Source organism: Falco rusticolus, chromosome 6 (assembly GCF_015220075.1).
Source record: "Falco rusticolus isolate bFalRus1 chromosome 6, bFalRus1.pri, whole genome shotgun sequence".
NCBI lineage: Eukaryota > Metazoa > Chordata > Aves > Falconiformes > Falconidae > Falco > Falco rusticolus.
Genome location: NC_051192.1, coordinates 65,261,781 through 65,277,977, shown reverse-complemented (window position 1 = coordinate 65,277,977; position 16,197 = coordinate 65,261,781). Strand labels below are relative to the sequence as shown.

At 36.7% G+C, this 16,197-nt stretch overlaps 1 long non-coding RNA gene across 1 annotated transcript; it reads left to right on the top strand.

Annotated features, from left to right (window-relative positions):
• The first annotated feature begins 9,998 nt into the window (after positions 1-9,998).
• LOC119150503 lies at positions 9,999-14,108 on the top strand. The gene is made up of 3 exons (XR_005105083.1): positions 9,999-10,045; positions 10,770-10,925; positions 13,976-14,108. It is a non-coding gene; the product is annotated as an uncharacterized LOC119150503 (long non-coding RNA).
• Positions 14,109-16,197: the final 2,089 nt, after the last annotated feature.

Genomic DNA, 16,197 nt, shown 5'->3' with positions numbered 1-16,197 from the left:
GAAAATTCAGTTTAATTAAAAGCATTTGAAGGATTAGACACATCAATCAGAACAAATGTATCTCATCCCTTCTTTACCCATCAAAGGAAAAAAGGAAAGGCCAATCTGTCAGTGACAGATAGTTTTTGGTCTCTTAATATCCCACCTTCCTAGGACAGAAAGAGAATATAGGGATTACACAAATAAATACACAAATAAAACTCAATGGAAATAACAGCTAACTTCTGACAAAAGTACAAAAAAGTGTTGCATTTTTCATTATGTAGTGTCCCTGTATCAAGACAGTACTCAGAAGTATGCAAATGTTTCTGTAATATCTAACGTCTGGGGTTCAGGTCTGGGACACACTGCCCTGTAGTAATTATTGCCTGTGGTAAACACCCAGCCATGCTGTATGCCTGCTGGGGAGCAGCACAGAATTTTGGAAACCAAATGTGCTGGGTTTGGCTGGGATAGAGTTAATTTTCTTCATAATAGCTAGTGTGGGTCTACGTTTTGGATTTTTGCTGAAACCAGTGTTGATAACCCAGGGATGCATTTGTTACTGCTGAGCTGTGCTTGCACAAAGCCAAGGACTTTGCTGCTCCTCACTCCACCCCACCAGCCAGCAGGCTGCGGTGCACAAGGGGTTAGGAGGGGGCACAGCCAGGGTGGCTGACCCCAACTGACCCAAGGGATATCCCATTCCATATGATGTCATGCTCAGCAATAAATTTAGGAGGGAGATTGTTAGGGGGGCCACTGCTCAGGGTCTGGCTGGACATCAGCCACTTTCTGATGAGCAAATGTTTCATTTGCATCACTTGTCTTTCTTGGGTTTCATTTCTCTCTCTTTGCTATTTTCCTTTTTATTACTATTATTATTATTACTATTATTATTGTTGTTCTTGTTGTATTTTATTTTATTTAATTTCAATAAACTGTCTTTATCTCTAACTCATTAATTTTCTCACTTTTACCCTTCCAGTTCTCCAATCCTGCTGGGGGGAGTGAGTGAGCACCTGGATGGGGCTTAGTTGCTGGCTGGGGTTAAACCACGACACCAAACATGCTGGAGGATGACAGCACAAATAAATCCTTCCAACTCTAGGCATTCCACCCTTGCTTCTTTCTCTGAAATTTATTTTCAGTTATTATTGTTCATGAACTCAGAAAGATACTCCTCCTTGGGGAAATATGCACAGAAAAAGCACTAAATAAAATCACCAAAAGCTTCTCAGTGGATGTCATGTCCTCTTTGTCTTGCCAAAGCCTTCAGATTAAAACCAGACACCTTCCATACATACATTGTTTCAGTAGGATTTTTGTCACACATCTGTATATACCAGCAGCTTTTGTGCTTGGTGGTAGATTGCAGCTAAATTTAGAGAAAGAGGTAAATGTACTAAATTCCAGCAGCATTGAGAAAGCTGGGCTGCTGGGTACAAGAAAAAGAGCTTGAATTCAGCTTTTGTGAGATATCAGAGAATCCACATATAAGATCACCTTGAAATCCAAACTGTACAGAATGAATACTTCATTAATTACATTAGTCGTAGAGCACCTTATAAGCTGCTGTTAGATAACCTGCAAGATTTTTAAGGAGAAATAAAATCTCTTATTAGGCTAGCTGATACAGTTGTAAACAGCGGACAAGTCTCAGACATACAAGTAATCTTTTGTGTGGACATTCTAATCTTTTGCGTGGACGTTCTTAGAGCAGTTGGAGAAGGGATGTATGTTGATTTAACTTAGGCTGTTTTCATTGCAGTGGTTTAAATAAACTGGCATGAAAATTACTTAACGTGATGTTAGCCTGGGTATGGAGAAGACCCGAGAGAGAGAAGGTAGCTACAGCTCTATGTAGCTACATAGCTATAGCCACTTCCATTTAAAATCCACTAGGACTACCTGCAAGCATAGCAGTACCGTTAAAGAACTTTAAGAGATCTTGTAATCCAATCTTGTTCCTGACAGTCATTCTACCATGAAATCAAATTATGATTTCTACAGAACCATACACAAGAAACCTGATTATATTTGATGCTAGGTGTGTGGGGCTTCCAGTTACCAAAAGGGCACTGATGCACAAGCACACAGGTATGTCTTGTCTTGTCATGCTCCGCACTACTGCACTCTTCACCGCTGTAATCAACCAAATTGGAGAAAAAGTTAGTTGGAAGGGCCCTTTGAAGGCCATGTAGCCCAGGTGGTTTCTTGTGCTTCTTGTGAATTTCCCATTTTAAAATTTTTACCTATTGTCTTTTGTCCTGTCGTTGGGCACTGCTGTGAAGAGTCTGACTCACTCTTTTCATTCCCTCCCATCAGACATTGATACACATTAGTAAGATCCTCCCTGGCCATTATCTTCTCTAGATAAAAAGCCCTAGCTCTTATAAGATGCTCCGGTCACTTATTTGTGGACCTGCCCTGGACTCACTTCAGGATTCTCATATGTTTCTTGGACTGAGAAGCCCCAAACTGGATTTAGTACTCCAGATGTGTCCCATCAGGCAGCAGAGGGGGTCATCTTCTTTGACGTACTGGCAACAATTTTCCTGGTGCAGGGAACTGAACACAGTATTATTTGAACAAAAAAACAGTAGACCAATTATGCTACCATTTTGCAGGACAATTCATGTAAATAAATTGTTCCCTGAATAATGAAACTTATTTTGTTGAGAATTCCATGACAAAATAATAATATCGCAACAGTTTTGTCCCATTGAAAAGTTTATTTGGCTGATATTATTTTAACCATAATGAGTGTAGGAAGCACTACTCTGAGACTAAAGCTAGGAATCAGTGTACCTACTGATTCAGAAGCCAAGGAAAGAATCCTACCCTTACTTAGCTCAGTGCTAAAGGAACAGCAACGGATTAATACAGTTTGGGGTTTAATTTATGGTTTTCTATCTCAAATAGAACATATTAAGATGATGTGCCTTAAATATGAAGATAATGTTAATCTCCTTTGCAAGTCTGAAATGTAAAATCTTTGCTTTAAAGGCATAACAGAGAACACGTACTTTCTTTCTTGCAGCCTCTCTACCTTTGGAAAGATGAAGATCCTATTCTAATTTCTTCATTTGCCTTTTTTTTTTTTTTTTGCCATCAAAAATACATTAAAAGGTATCTGATTGGAAACTACAACTGTACCCTCTTATTGTCTTTCCACATGTACATCTTTCTGCCTAGAACGTTAAGAACAAGTTCTTTTTTTCTCTGTTTCTCCTCTGTCTCTTTCTGTGCTTCTTATCCTCTTTGCTACTAAACAGAACAATAAACTGTGCCTTATACAATCTGTAAGAAAATTGGATGGATATCAGGTTAAAGCTAGTAGATACATCAAGACCCTGATTTTCTGGGTAGTTCTTTCCATTAAGCAAGAGTGCTATGCAGATTTTAGTCTTGTCTAGTACTGGTCTAGTACTGCATTTCAGAGTTACAAAATGCTTTGGAACTTGTTATTTGTAATTATTTGTATTCTTAGCTGTGTCTGTTCTACATAATGTCGTGCCATGTAGAGATATCTAAAAACTACCCAGGAAAAAGCAGGAGGCTCCTTCCAGTTGCACAGGCAGCAGACTTACAGCCAGCACTGATACCTGCACAATAGCACATTACAGCATGTAAACTCTCTCAGACTCAGTATGAGTGCACTTCTCTAGCAAAAGTATCTCAACAACTAGAGGCAAAAGTCTACCAAACATGAGCTTTGTCTGTCTCCCAAGTTGCATCCTTTTTATGGAGTTTTACATCCAAAAATGCTAGTAACACCAAAGAAGTTTTCTGTTGAATAAAATCCACTTGAAAGTCTGCATATTTTATTAACCTCATATACTGTATTCATCCCAAGAAACCTTCTCAGTCAGATTTTCCCTGGGATGGATTTTTATCCTTTGAAGATCATTGTGTATGTAGATATCTCATTGCTAACTGTCTAGTAGCAGTTAGGTCAAGTTTCTTTCACATTCAAAGTTAGCAATTTGTAAAAGAATTATATCTTCACAAAACTTTAGGACCATTGAGAAATTAAAGTCTGTAATATATCTGACCTCCATGTCTCAAAAGCAACAGAAGTATGCAGAAGGCCAGTTCTGTGACTAGCAAAGGACATTGTAGGAGAGACTTGTGTCTCCGGAATATTTTCGTGAAGGGAAATGAGATTCAGGATTTCCACCATCTACCTCCTTATTGTTTTAGAAATTTTGTTCCCATGGATGACAATAGGTCGTATCTTAAGTCTATTATCTTATCAGAATTAAAGAACATGCAGTTTTCTATGAAAATAGACCTTTACTAATTTATACTGCATTGGCTTTCTGACTGAAGGAAAGACTGGAGACACAGCTGTCCTAAAATGTGTGCATGTAGTATAAGCAGCTTTCACAGAAGAAGGAAGAAAATAAAACAGTTGGAATTGTACACTTTAGAAAGAAACCCAACAACTAATGGGATAAAAAACATACAATGAAGCGTAGCAAATTATGTTCTGAAACCTAAAATAAATGGGATGTTTACTGAAATGAAAGAAGCAGAAAATTTAAGAATGATAACAAAGTGTGCTTTTTTGGTATAAAACATGTGATTAAGTGGTGAATTCCTTACTACAGAAAGTTTATTAGCCGTGCCAGAGACTTAGTAAGAGCCTTAGTATGGATTTCAGAACTACCCAAATTGGTCATGAGACTGATTAACATTTTGTAAGACTTGTTAAATTTTGGGGTTTTTTCAGGCTCTAGATTGATGTCTAAGCTGAGAGAAGTTGTAAACACATAATTTGGGAGCCTTCCTGTGTCTCCCAACAAAGATTTCTTTGGAGCATAAGGAATTGATCACAGGAGTCAGGATGCTGTACTATGTGACTATGTTTCCCCAGGCTTGCCCATACATACAAAGTAAAGATTCACACAACTGGAAAAGAGATCAGAGTATGGCAAGAATTATATATCACACTTGTCTACTACAGAACAAAACCTTGATTACATAGGAATTCTCTTTTTAGTCAAAAGTTTAGGTGAAGCATTCACTAAACCTGAAATACTTCACAGGTACCCTGCAAAGAAATTAATTTAGAGAAAAAAACCCTATTGAGTTCAATTCAAATTAAAGAAAAATTTCTTTGCAACAGGTCAAACACCTTTTCTAACTCAAATCTACTTGAGTTAAGATGACCTTCAAGCTCTACCTAGAGTACATGTTTCCAGCTACTCTTGAGACATTCATCAATTTTTCTGGTTTTATCAAAAGATTTTTAAGAATTGTAACTAGATCCATGATCTGTAAATCTAAGTCTTTTTGGAGGTCTTCTGACGATCCAAATACAAAACTTCAGCAGTCCTGCCTGAGAATTGGCATTCTTGCTTACATGGAATAACATGGGCACCAGTTTTTCTGTGCAAAACTGGTACAATTAGGATCTGACGTGCAAAGGTCCAAAGATCTCAACTGCTGTGGTTTCTATTTGAAGGTGAAGAGTGCCTCTGACAAACACCTGTTCTTATTGATATTCACCAGAATACTCCTCATAGTGGGTGCAGGATCACAAATACCGACAGGACTGTAACTACAGGCAAGTAGTCTTTTTCAGTTAGAGACTGGTGTATATTTGGAGGCACAGGGCTTCATGTCCCTTCTTACAAATTTATTTTCTTTAGTCATAGTTCTGTATGAAATTCCACAGGCCAATCACATAGGGAGAAAGCTTGGTGTTTTATCACTTTATGTGTCTCAATTTTGTATTTTATTTCCACATCTTTTTTTATTTTTCTTCTGTCTTGAGACTGGGAAAAGTTCTAGACTTGCTCAAGCATTTTTAACAGGACAATGCTAGTGCATGACTGGACATTTTTGCTTCCTTCTTCTCTTTCCACAGAAATTTAGGAAGATAAAACAATTGAAAAATATTATTTTTATAATCTGTAAAATCAGCAAGAAAAAAAAATACTTTTTTGTGTTTTAGTTTAAAGCATTCAAAAGAAGGCTGTTGTGGCCTGGAATGATATATTTGGGAAAAGTATAGTATGTTTCAATATTTAATATTATCAATGTTATCAATAACTTAATGATTAAATATTTCATTTTACTACATGTTTTAATATATTGCTACATATCCAAAGGAGTTTTAGAAGCATCATCTGTTTGTGTCTGTGGCTACAGAAAATAATAATGCGTAAAGATGTTTCTGAGCTTGTTTGTCAAATTCCTTGCAATGATTTCACATTCAGTCAATATTGATAGAGGTATAAGATAATACTAGTGATATAACAAATTGAAGAATAATGCACTGAATTTTATTTTTTTATTATTTAGAGATTTACTGTTATGGATAATTCTTATTTAACTACATTTTACATTGCAAGATAGAATTTGAGATTTAACCACAGCAAACAGTGCCAGGTGGGAGCTTTTACATGTGGTTGACTTAGACTGGATCACCAACCATGGTCGTGCATTTTGGCCTGCCTAGGGTTTATCAGTGTTATGCAGCTGTTGCTTCTCCTAGAGAAAGTGCCAGCAAAACATAACAAGGTTACAGGGAACTCCAAAAAGCAGAACTTTCAATGCAAAATCACAGAGCACTACATCTGCAATGCCTGTCAGTCTTGCTGCTTATTTACATAACATTACCCCAAAAGGTTTACCTTAGGATTTTACTTTGAAAACTTGTCCTGTGTGGGAAGGCTTCACAACACTGTCCCTCTGTTTCTCTCTGGAACTCACAGCTCACTGATAAGTCTTAAGAAAGCCAAAATATGGGGCTGTAGATGCTTTTTCAGCCTGGGCAAAGCAATAAAGACAACCTTGACTGGCAACAGCATTATGCCAATCTAGGTGTATTTACTACTTTCTTAGTTACAGAAAGATATTTGGCTTCTGAGTTACTACTCCTGCATTAAATGTTCGGTTTAACAGGTCTGTATTTAACAAAACAATAAACCAGTTTCAGTAAATTTAGATCCCAATTCCTGAAAGAATTGACTTCTCAACAGCCAGTATATACTGTTTGGTTGAGGAGCATGCAAGCTGGTTTATCTCTGGCCTCATGCTTACCATAACATTTGCAAATGTCTTGACTGTACCTCTTTCCCCTCATTATCTGAGGCACTGCTCCTACGAGCATGTATGCACCTTGTTTCTAGGAGGTGAGGCACTCTGAATTCGACAAGTGTTTGTCTCCAGCAGAATTCAGGTCTGCATCTTTCTTATCTGAAGCAGCAGCAGATTCAGTGCTCCATTTTACATAGCCATATCTGATTCATTCGAGATAAAAATAAAATGTTTGATTCTGGAGTAAGGCTGAGATGTACTCCTGGATAGATTTAATCTTTTTTCCAACTAGTCTAGTGTAACTTCATTCCATTTATACCAGTATAAACAGAAATTTGTTGTGTTGTATTTCTTCCAGTTCATTGTAAGAACTTGAGATATTTCATCAGTGAAATCTATGGTAATAACTCCTCACTCATCCTAGAAGATTTTTATTGTTGTTTTTTTTTTTTTTTTCTGAGAAAGTGTGTATATTTCTAAGGAGGGAGCATTTATCATGTGTGATGATGGAATTCACTGAATTAACCGTACCTTTATCACAATGAAGTCTCCATCCAGAAGCAATTTTACATTTCTAGTTTGTCTACCAACATGTGCTTAACTTGCCTTTCACTATCTTTTAAATACATCCTTTGTACAGCAAGACAATTATATGCAGCTGCAATTTTACTGGTTACTTTCATATTTTCTACTTAAAATGTAGTATAGTGGTTTCCAGGGTTTGGTTTTTGGTGGGTTTTCTTGTTATTTTTTTTTCCTATAAAATTTATTTAATATCTTTTTCTGTAGAGGGGGGATTGCAGAAAAATTTGGGAAAAAACGACTGAGAAAATGTCTCAAACAAATACTCTGATATCACCCAGTGTTTGCTTTTTTGTAGATCTGTGCTGTGAGGAGTTCTGGTGTTTTTTATACTTTACTGTGTTGATGTTCATCTACTTTTCCATGAAATATGGCTCACCTCTGTCTGTCCCATCTTTGTTGGGTTCCAATACAAAATTCATTTTGCTACCATTTCATTTTCACCACCAAGATCCATTGTCAACACCAATAAGAACTGAACTATTATAATTCTTCTCTGAGCTTCCAAATGTGAAACCCATTAGTAATCATTAGCTGTCATTTTTTTCCAAATTCCTTAGTTTAATTAATATCCCCATGGTACCAAGGTCACCAGCAACAGAGTATGACTGGCAGTGTTACAATTGGTTTGTCAAATTCATGTCTATTGAAAATACAGGTTGTTTCAAGAGATAAAACATTTGACATGGATATTTGACGCCCACAATTTCTTGTTATATTTTTTTCAAGTACTGTTAGTGACACTGACATTAAAATACAATTCCCATGAATAAGAAGTAAGACAACAATCTGATTTTATTTCAATTCAATACATTTTAAAGCTGTATTTCAAGAATAACACAGTCCAGTAAAGCACACAAAGAGAAAGAATTTCCTGTCTGCATCTGTAATATCTCGTTCCATCACGCTGAGTCATTTGGGTTTTGTTAGAAGAAACAGTCTCATGATTTAACATTTATTTGGAGACCTGAATGAAATAAATTGAAAATTGATACCTCAATTTAGTTCCTACAGGACAGAGTAAAATTTCTGCTCCCACTGAAGACAGTAATTTTGTTATCGTATTTACATTTTCAGATTCAAGTTATTTCAGTATTCAATATTCAGTAACAGAAATAATCTGATGTTCTGATTTGATTTTTGCTTCCAAGTTCATCGTGTTAATTTAATTTTCCAATTCTCCTACCTATTATCTGTGTTGGTTTTGTCATAATTAAGCTCCTGAAACCTGAAGTCAAATATTCATTTAGCTTATGATCTGTACCTATTAAATCTTAAATCTCAAATCTATTTGCACTGCTTACCAGCACAACTTCTTTTGTTTTATTCATATTGCTAAATAACATGCTTATTTCCATTTTCTTTTCCAGATCTAACTCAGTTTGACTTTTGGAAAGTCTCACTTTATCCCTTTCCTTTCTGGACTCCCAAGATGCAGCTTTGTTTACTGCTTAACCGTTTCTTTCTGTTTCTGCTAGAATTTTCTCCTTTTCCAGAAATATGCTGAAATTAATCCATGTAGGCCTGGAGCTCTTCAGCAAAACTTTAATCAGCATAGAAACCATGATCTGAGGATCATTTGCAGCCTGGGTTTTGAGAGGTAACAGTGTCTCCTCCCAAGATCTTTAGCTGACTTTATTAACAAAATTCCTAATTTCTTAGTGATATCCCATTAGAGTTTCCCCTTTCACGTCACGAAGCTTCTTGTAGAACTAGCTGTATTTATCCTTCAAATTAAACTGAATCAGTTTGTGATCCCTTGGTCTAATCTAAAGATATTTACCTAATTGCTTCCCTCATTCAGATTTAAAATAGAATCCACTTTTCTTGGTTTAAAACCTTTGGTGCAGAAAGACAGGAAAACTCAGATGGGACTTTCTGCTAGCTGCTCCAGGTTTTCTCTGCTAATAACTGGGATATGAATACCTTATTTTCCATCACTTGTATTCAAAATGTAGAATTATTAAGAATTTAATTCTTCCTAAATTAAAATCCTGTTTCTCATGGCTTGTATTTTTTTGTTCAAACCAGAATGTGGACTTGAATTTTCCACACCAGGTGTCTCCCTCAGGCTAATCTGCCTTATTATTATTAACACTAGTAAAAAATTCAGGTAAAAGAGTTGGGCAGCTTCCTATGGAGTGAAGTCTGGTCCGTTTTGATTAACAACCATTTCCCTAGAGCAAAGGGACTGGGTCTTTAGTGTTCCTTTCTAGAAACCTGGAGGTGAAGATCTTGAGAATTTTGGAAAAGGACCTGAAATTCCTGAGCCTACTTCTCTGTGGCCACCAAATGCACATTACACCAACAAAGTATAAGTGACCTTTCATGTTGATTTTCCTAGTATATTCAGGTTAATGGTTAATTTAAGTTGCAGACATCTATGGCTGTAGACTGCAGGTTTTCAAACCTCTTGATGGTCACCCTGAGTGTAAGTAAGGTGCTGCATGCTAGATTTTCTGGTTATGCTGATACTGTACATTGTAATATCCCTGTGCTTTATGTACATAATTGTAAAACATAATCCACTCTATTCCCGCTTTTTGGAGGGAGTGCTACTTGCTATTACTTAGAGGAGCTATATAGGGAAAGAAATACAACATAAAATTCAGGATGGGACACAGGAAGAACATCATAGGCCATAAGTCAGTACTGGAGTAAAATAAAATATTAAGTGTGTGCTTTTTAAGTGAGAATCTGCAGTCCAGTCCACTGTTTGAGGCAGCAATCCTTTGAGTAAAGTAATCTCTTAGTATGTAATTCATTATTTATGTAAAAGGAGGCTGAACTGCATTTGCACCAAATGTTTCTAATTTCCTGATTTTTTGCCTACTTGATTTGCACCCTGAAGAACAGTATTAACCAAGGATTTTATTTTGTGTTTTTACTACTCCTGTTACTCTTAATTTTTTAAATTCGGTTCCGGTTTCTTTACAAGCTGGAGAAGTAAATCCTTTCAGCTATTACTAATTGGATCCTGGTTCAGACTGCAAGTTTTAGGCATGAATGAACAGTGCTTTACATATGTCTACTACTTGCAGGGTTACTGACCTGAAGGCACTCTTAAATTTACACAGGTCACTGAAGTCACTAATTTGTAGGATGAAGTCTTGCCTGTGAAGACTGGTGAAATAAATAGATTTTGTTTGTTACAGAAGGAGGATTTGACTCACTAGCCCCTGCAGCATTCCTTGCATTCTCACACAACTGGTGAAAATACAGATCTCATCTACACTTCCATAAATAGCCTGTGCAGTCAGAAGTGCTCCATTTTTCCAGGAGGCCTGGATTTTCATTCCGTATGGCATCAGGTCAGCATCATTTTGTATTGTATCTCTGCACAACTGTGAGCGCTCAGTCTGCAGCCTGTGAACAGGAGAAAAAGCAGTATTTTTAGATAGGTTATGCATTTTGTAGGGTTTCAAGTGAGATTCATCTGTTCACCCAGAATTCATCCAGGTTAAATTCACCTGTTTTCTTTGGAAGTGCGTCCCAGGGACTCTAGAGCAAAACCCCCCAAAATCCTGATTTGGGGACTTTCTGTCTGACTCACCCTGCGGTTGATTTCTGTGTAAAGATTAATTACAGGCATGATAGATGTGATTGATGGGGTTGATATAGATCTAGTACAAAAACTTTCTAAGAGATTACATTTACCTTTTTGAGATGTTTTCCTTTCCCTGCATAGTGACCAGTGGCATTTGGGGCAACAGCAGCTCAATCCAGATCTGGAGAATTATAAAGAGGGTAGTGCTTATTCCTTCACTGATTTCCTTGAAATCTAGAGACCACACTGAACTGAGGCATTTTAGACCACATAGGTCTGACACAAACATGAAATATATTAAACCACACACAAATGTTTTTAAAATATTATTAGTCATTACTCCATTGGAAGGTGTTTCAGCATTAACTTTATGTGTACTGGCTTAGGCTGATCTTGGTGGTACTTTTTTAATAGGTTTTAACAGTTTAATCTCCTTTCCTGTTGTCATGTGGGAAGATTTGGTTTTGTTTGTTTGTTTTGCTAAATCTAAGTCTTTTGCTGTTCCCCCAAAATTTTTGCAGTTTTAAGTTTTAAGTGAAATAGAGGCCCAATATACATGCATATAATGGGAAATTCTTGATGAATTCAAGACAAAGGATACACATTAATTAGGCTTCAGTACCTGTTTGCTGTCTGTACAATGGAGCTGTTAAACTGCAGTCTCGTCATGAATGCAATGTGTATGTCACTTCTACGTCTGTGGCACTTCATAAATTTTAAAACACAGCACTACCTAACCTTTAGGTAAGCATTTCTTAGCCATACATATTAACAGACTATTGTCTGAAAAGTAAGCAAGGTTCTCCGTATGGTTATTAATAACCTCCCATTGCACAGGCAGCTAGTTGACTAATTGGCTACATTGCTTGTCTGAAAATAAAATCGCAAACAAAGTCAAACTCTGGGCAGCATCTGATATGGTTAAAGAAATCCAAGAAATGTGGAGAGGAAGTGATATCCAGGAGTTGTTCTCTATCAGACCACAGGAATGAACAATTATTTTTTATTGTCCTTGATGCGCATATCTTTCAAAATCCTCCTGTGATATTGATTTCAACACCTTCCAATGCAACTTGTTCTCTTGCATAACTGTTATTATAGAATTTTTTATACCTGCAGTTTAAATCTTCCCTGCTTGGAAGGAAAGCAATTATTCCTTGTTCCAGATTCAGTGTGTGTGAATAAGCCTGATTACTTGCCTCTAATGCTATATTCCACCCTCAATTCCCTTTTTTATGGACCCCTTTCCTTCAAGCATTCTTCATAGATCTTGGAATTTTTTTTTGCCTTTCTTTGTCTATGTCTGGAGACCTCTTTTGCATCCCAATGTGTTGAATCCATCTTACACTCAGTGCACCAACACTAGATGTGGACTCATTTCAGTATGCTATAACAAAATACAGTGACATAATTAACTCTCAAGTCTTACAAGGGGCTATAGGTATCATTAATGTTCATAGAAGTAATATCTCCCCTTTTTTTTTTTGACACAGTATCTCACCTTCCTGAAATAACTTTGTACAATACATTATTTTTCATTCTTTCCTTGTGCATTTGATTTGTTCATCCCATGTTTAGTCCTATGTGTATTTTTGTACTCAGATCTGTCTTTATGGCTTCTCCATTTTCTCAAGATCTGCTTGAATTCTGATCCTGCCTTCCAAAATGGAATCCCTCACAAGTTGTCATTCACAAACTTTCCACATACATGTAAATTTTTGGTTGAAATATTGAATAACATCAGGTCAGCCTTGTGAAGGGCATTATACAATATATCCTATCCATTCTCCAACAAGCTATTAACAAGTATTCTGGGCAAGATTTTACAGCAGCTTTGCTCAGACCATATATTCCAGGTTTCTTTATGAGTGTCATGTGAATCTGACATCTATTACTTTCCCAGATCTTTTTATCCTGTCAAAGAAATTGAATTACATTGACATGAGTTATTCTTGACAAATTCATGTTGGTTGTATTTTGTCTTTAGGTGAATACAAATTGATTGTTTAATAATTTGCTTCAGTTATCTTTCTATCAAAGAAAAGCTGACGCTTCTGTAATTCTCTGTGTCACTTTTATCCTCCCAGACTTGTTCTCTGACTTTCTAGAACTTATTCACCTTCCACAAAACTCCCTCATTTCTCCTGCACCACTAATGAAAGGTCCCAAATTGCTTTGACTAACTTTGTAAGGTTTTTGGGGTGATGCTTGTCAAGTCCTAATGACTTGAATATATTCAACTTATTCAATTGATTGTTCCATTTGGCTGGTGTTCCTATTTCCTCATTAGTAAGCATCTGTTCACAGTTAGCCTTTTTGTGAAGACTGAACCAGAGAAGGCTTTAAACATTTCATGTTTCCTTCAACTGTCCATTAATTGCTCAGTTTTCTCATTATACTTGCTCCTATTTTTCTCTTTATCTAATGTTTTTATAGGACTTTTCCATGGCTTTTATAATTGTAATACATTTTCTCTTTTATATTTTCTTTGGGTTTTTTCCCATATACTTTTTCTATTCCTTAGTTTTAGTTTCAGTAAAGCTTTTAGTAGTACTTTTATTTTAGTAAGATTTTCCTTGGTTTTGTTTCTCATATAATTTGTATTTCATTATCTCACTATTAAAGAATTCCTAATGCAGACATGTAAGCCATTCCTTTTATTTTTCTTCTGAAGTACAAAAGTTTGTCGTTGCACCTTTCACACTGTCTCTTTTGCAGAGACAAGTGCCTGTGTGCCTTATAAAATCAGTGTTGAGAGACTCACAGAGGAATCTGTTACTGCAGTGATACAAGCATGACTTTTCATGTTGGCAGCTGAAGAACAGAAGATGCTACTTTCCCTACAGATCAAGACTGTCTGTCCTCCTTCTGAGAACACCAGTCCTGTAGAAAAGGACTGAAGCTCTTCGAAGGGTATGGCAACAGAAGATGCAGAGTTTTTCCTGGTCTTGAGGAAATAAGAGAAAATCTAATTTCACTTGGAAAGGAGAACTGTGTGTGTGTTTTATAATAAACTGTTGCTGGTTGAAAAAGAAGTGGTCTAAAGAAAAATATTGTTGTCATAAACTCTGCTTTCCTGGCTCCAGCTGACTGCCTTAAACATCAAGGTCTTTCCTGCATGCTTTTCCTTAACTAGTGAGTTCCTAACTAGTGAATCTCCCTAAAATTGACCTTATCTTTTTAGACAATATCTCAAAGCCTAATTTTGCCTCCAGTGAGGTAGTTCTGGAACCATCCATACAGTAAGCGTTAAAGAGGGAGCAACTTTGGAATTAGGTATTTGATTGTTGATTACCTTTTTAATGCTCTATATGGCTCAAGCTTTATGGTGCTGTATGGGAATAGACATGCTGCCTACCACAGAAATGGATCTACTACCAATGATCTTTAGAATTCCAATATCTATTATTCTCTTGCGTGCAATATCCTTTTTTTTTTTTTTTTTTTTTTTTTTTTTAATGCTTTGCTTAAGCGTGTTTGGTTTATCCCAAGACTAATACACTTGGTGTACAAATTGCATAACAGATTGTGCGCTATCCCAGTCAGCTCTGGTGCGAAGGTATTCTTGAGGGCCTGTAGAGTCTGGAAAAACTGTAGATAAGTATAAAAACAATGAGTATCCTATACATGTACACCTATGAGTATCTTTCCTAGTGGCTAAAGGCTATTCTTCAAAGGTAGTAGGTGACTTAATGAAACAGAAATTCTTGTCTTGTATCATTAGATTGGGGTTTTTTAAAGAAAATATGTCTCTAATCAGATAATACAGGTTTTCTGCTTTTTATAAGTGATTTATGGTCTATTCATTTAGAAGAAGACCACTGCTTAGGTTGGAGGTACTGCATATGTAAGTTTTCAGAAGTATTAGGAGGCTTCAGTCTTCTCTTCTACACTTTCCTAACATTTCAGGCATTAAATTATTGTAGCCCATATATTAACTGGGAGAGATCAACATGCCAGTATTTCACCAAACTCTATAGTATGCCTGTAGTACAAACACTAATATTAGTAGATTGTCTCAATTTGTTACTTAATATTTACTTCCCTGTCATCAGACTGACGAAGGCAATGGGTCTCATCTAATTAAAACATTATGTTTGGGTTTTTTTTCTTTCCACAAAGAGCAGCATTTTGCTTTGTTTCAAGCATAACTTTAAACAGTTAATAAAAAGACCTAGAACAAAACAACCCCACAACAAAAGCCTAATACGTACAGTTTCCCTGGCCCTCAAGATATCAATCCATTTCCCTTTGCTGCTTTTCACAGTGAACCTGCTAAAATTTGAAGAGCTAGTCTCAATTTTCCTCAGCTGCCCTTCTAATGATCAACAGGCCATTAGCCTGCCTTTCCCCAGGCTAACTGCCAGCACAACCCACCTGGCTGTTTTTCAACAGAACCACAAGTATTTGGGTAACCGAAAGAGTCCAGCTATGGAGAGGCAGACACAAAAGGGAAAACAGGGAATGGCAGGGCAAGACAATTTTCTTTGCTCCACATTAGTTTTGCAAATCATCTTGTCATGATGGTAGGATTAACTTTAGAGACACTACAGACAGAATACATAAATAAAAAGCCAAGCAGAGCCTGTGTTTCAGAGCCTGCATTTTTTTTTTCTTTTTCTTTTTTTTTTCTTCTTTTTTTTTCTTTTGGTTAAAAAAGTTTCCGTATTCCTTTCACATGGAACACCCTGCAACACTAACTTCTGGCACTGAAGTTGGTCGTTCAGCCTTTGAAAAGGAATTTGACACCAATATCCTGGCTAATATCTCAGCCTGGTAACTTCATGATTCTTGTTCCAAGTGATCTTTCTTTGATCGGCGTAATTTTGTTTATAAATTGTGCCCTGTACTTGCTCAGCAGAGGCACAGAAAATGCAAATGTACTTCTAAATAGCATATTTGGTCCAGAGACTTGACAGGTAACACTGTGTGGGGTGGTGGGCAGCCATACTGGCAATCATAGGCCACCCAAAGTGCCACAGAAGTGACATTTTTCATATAAAGGTAGGAGCTAATCAGTCTGAATCTGGTTACTT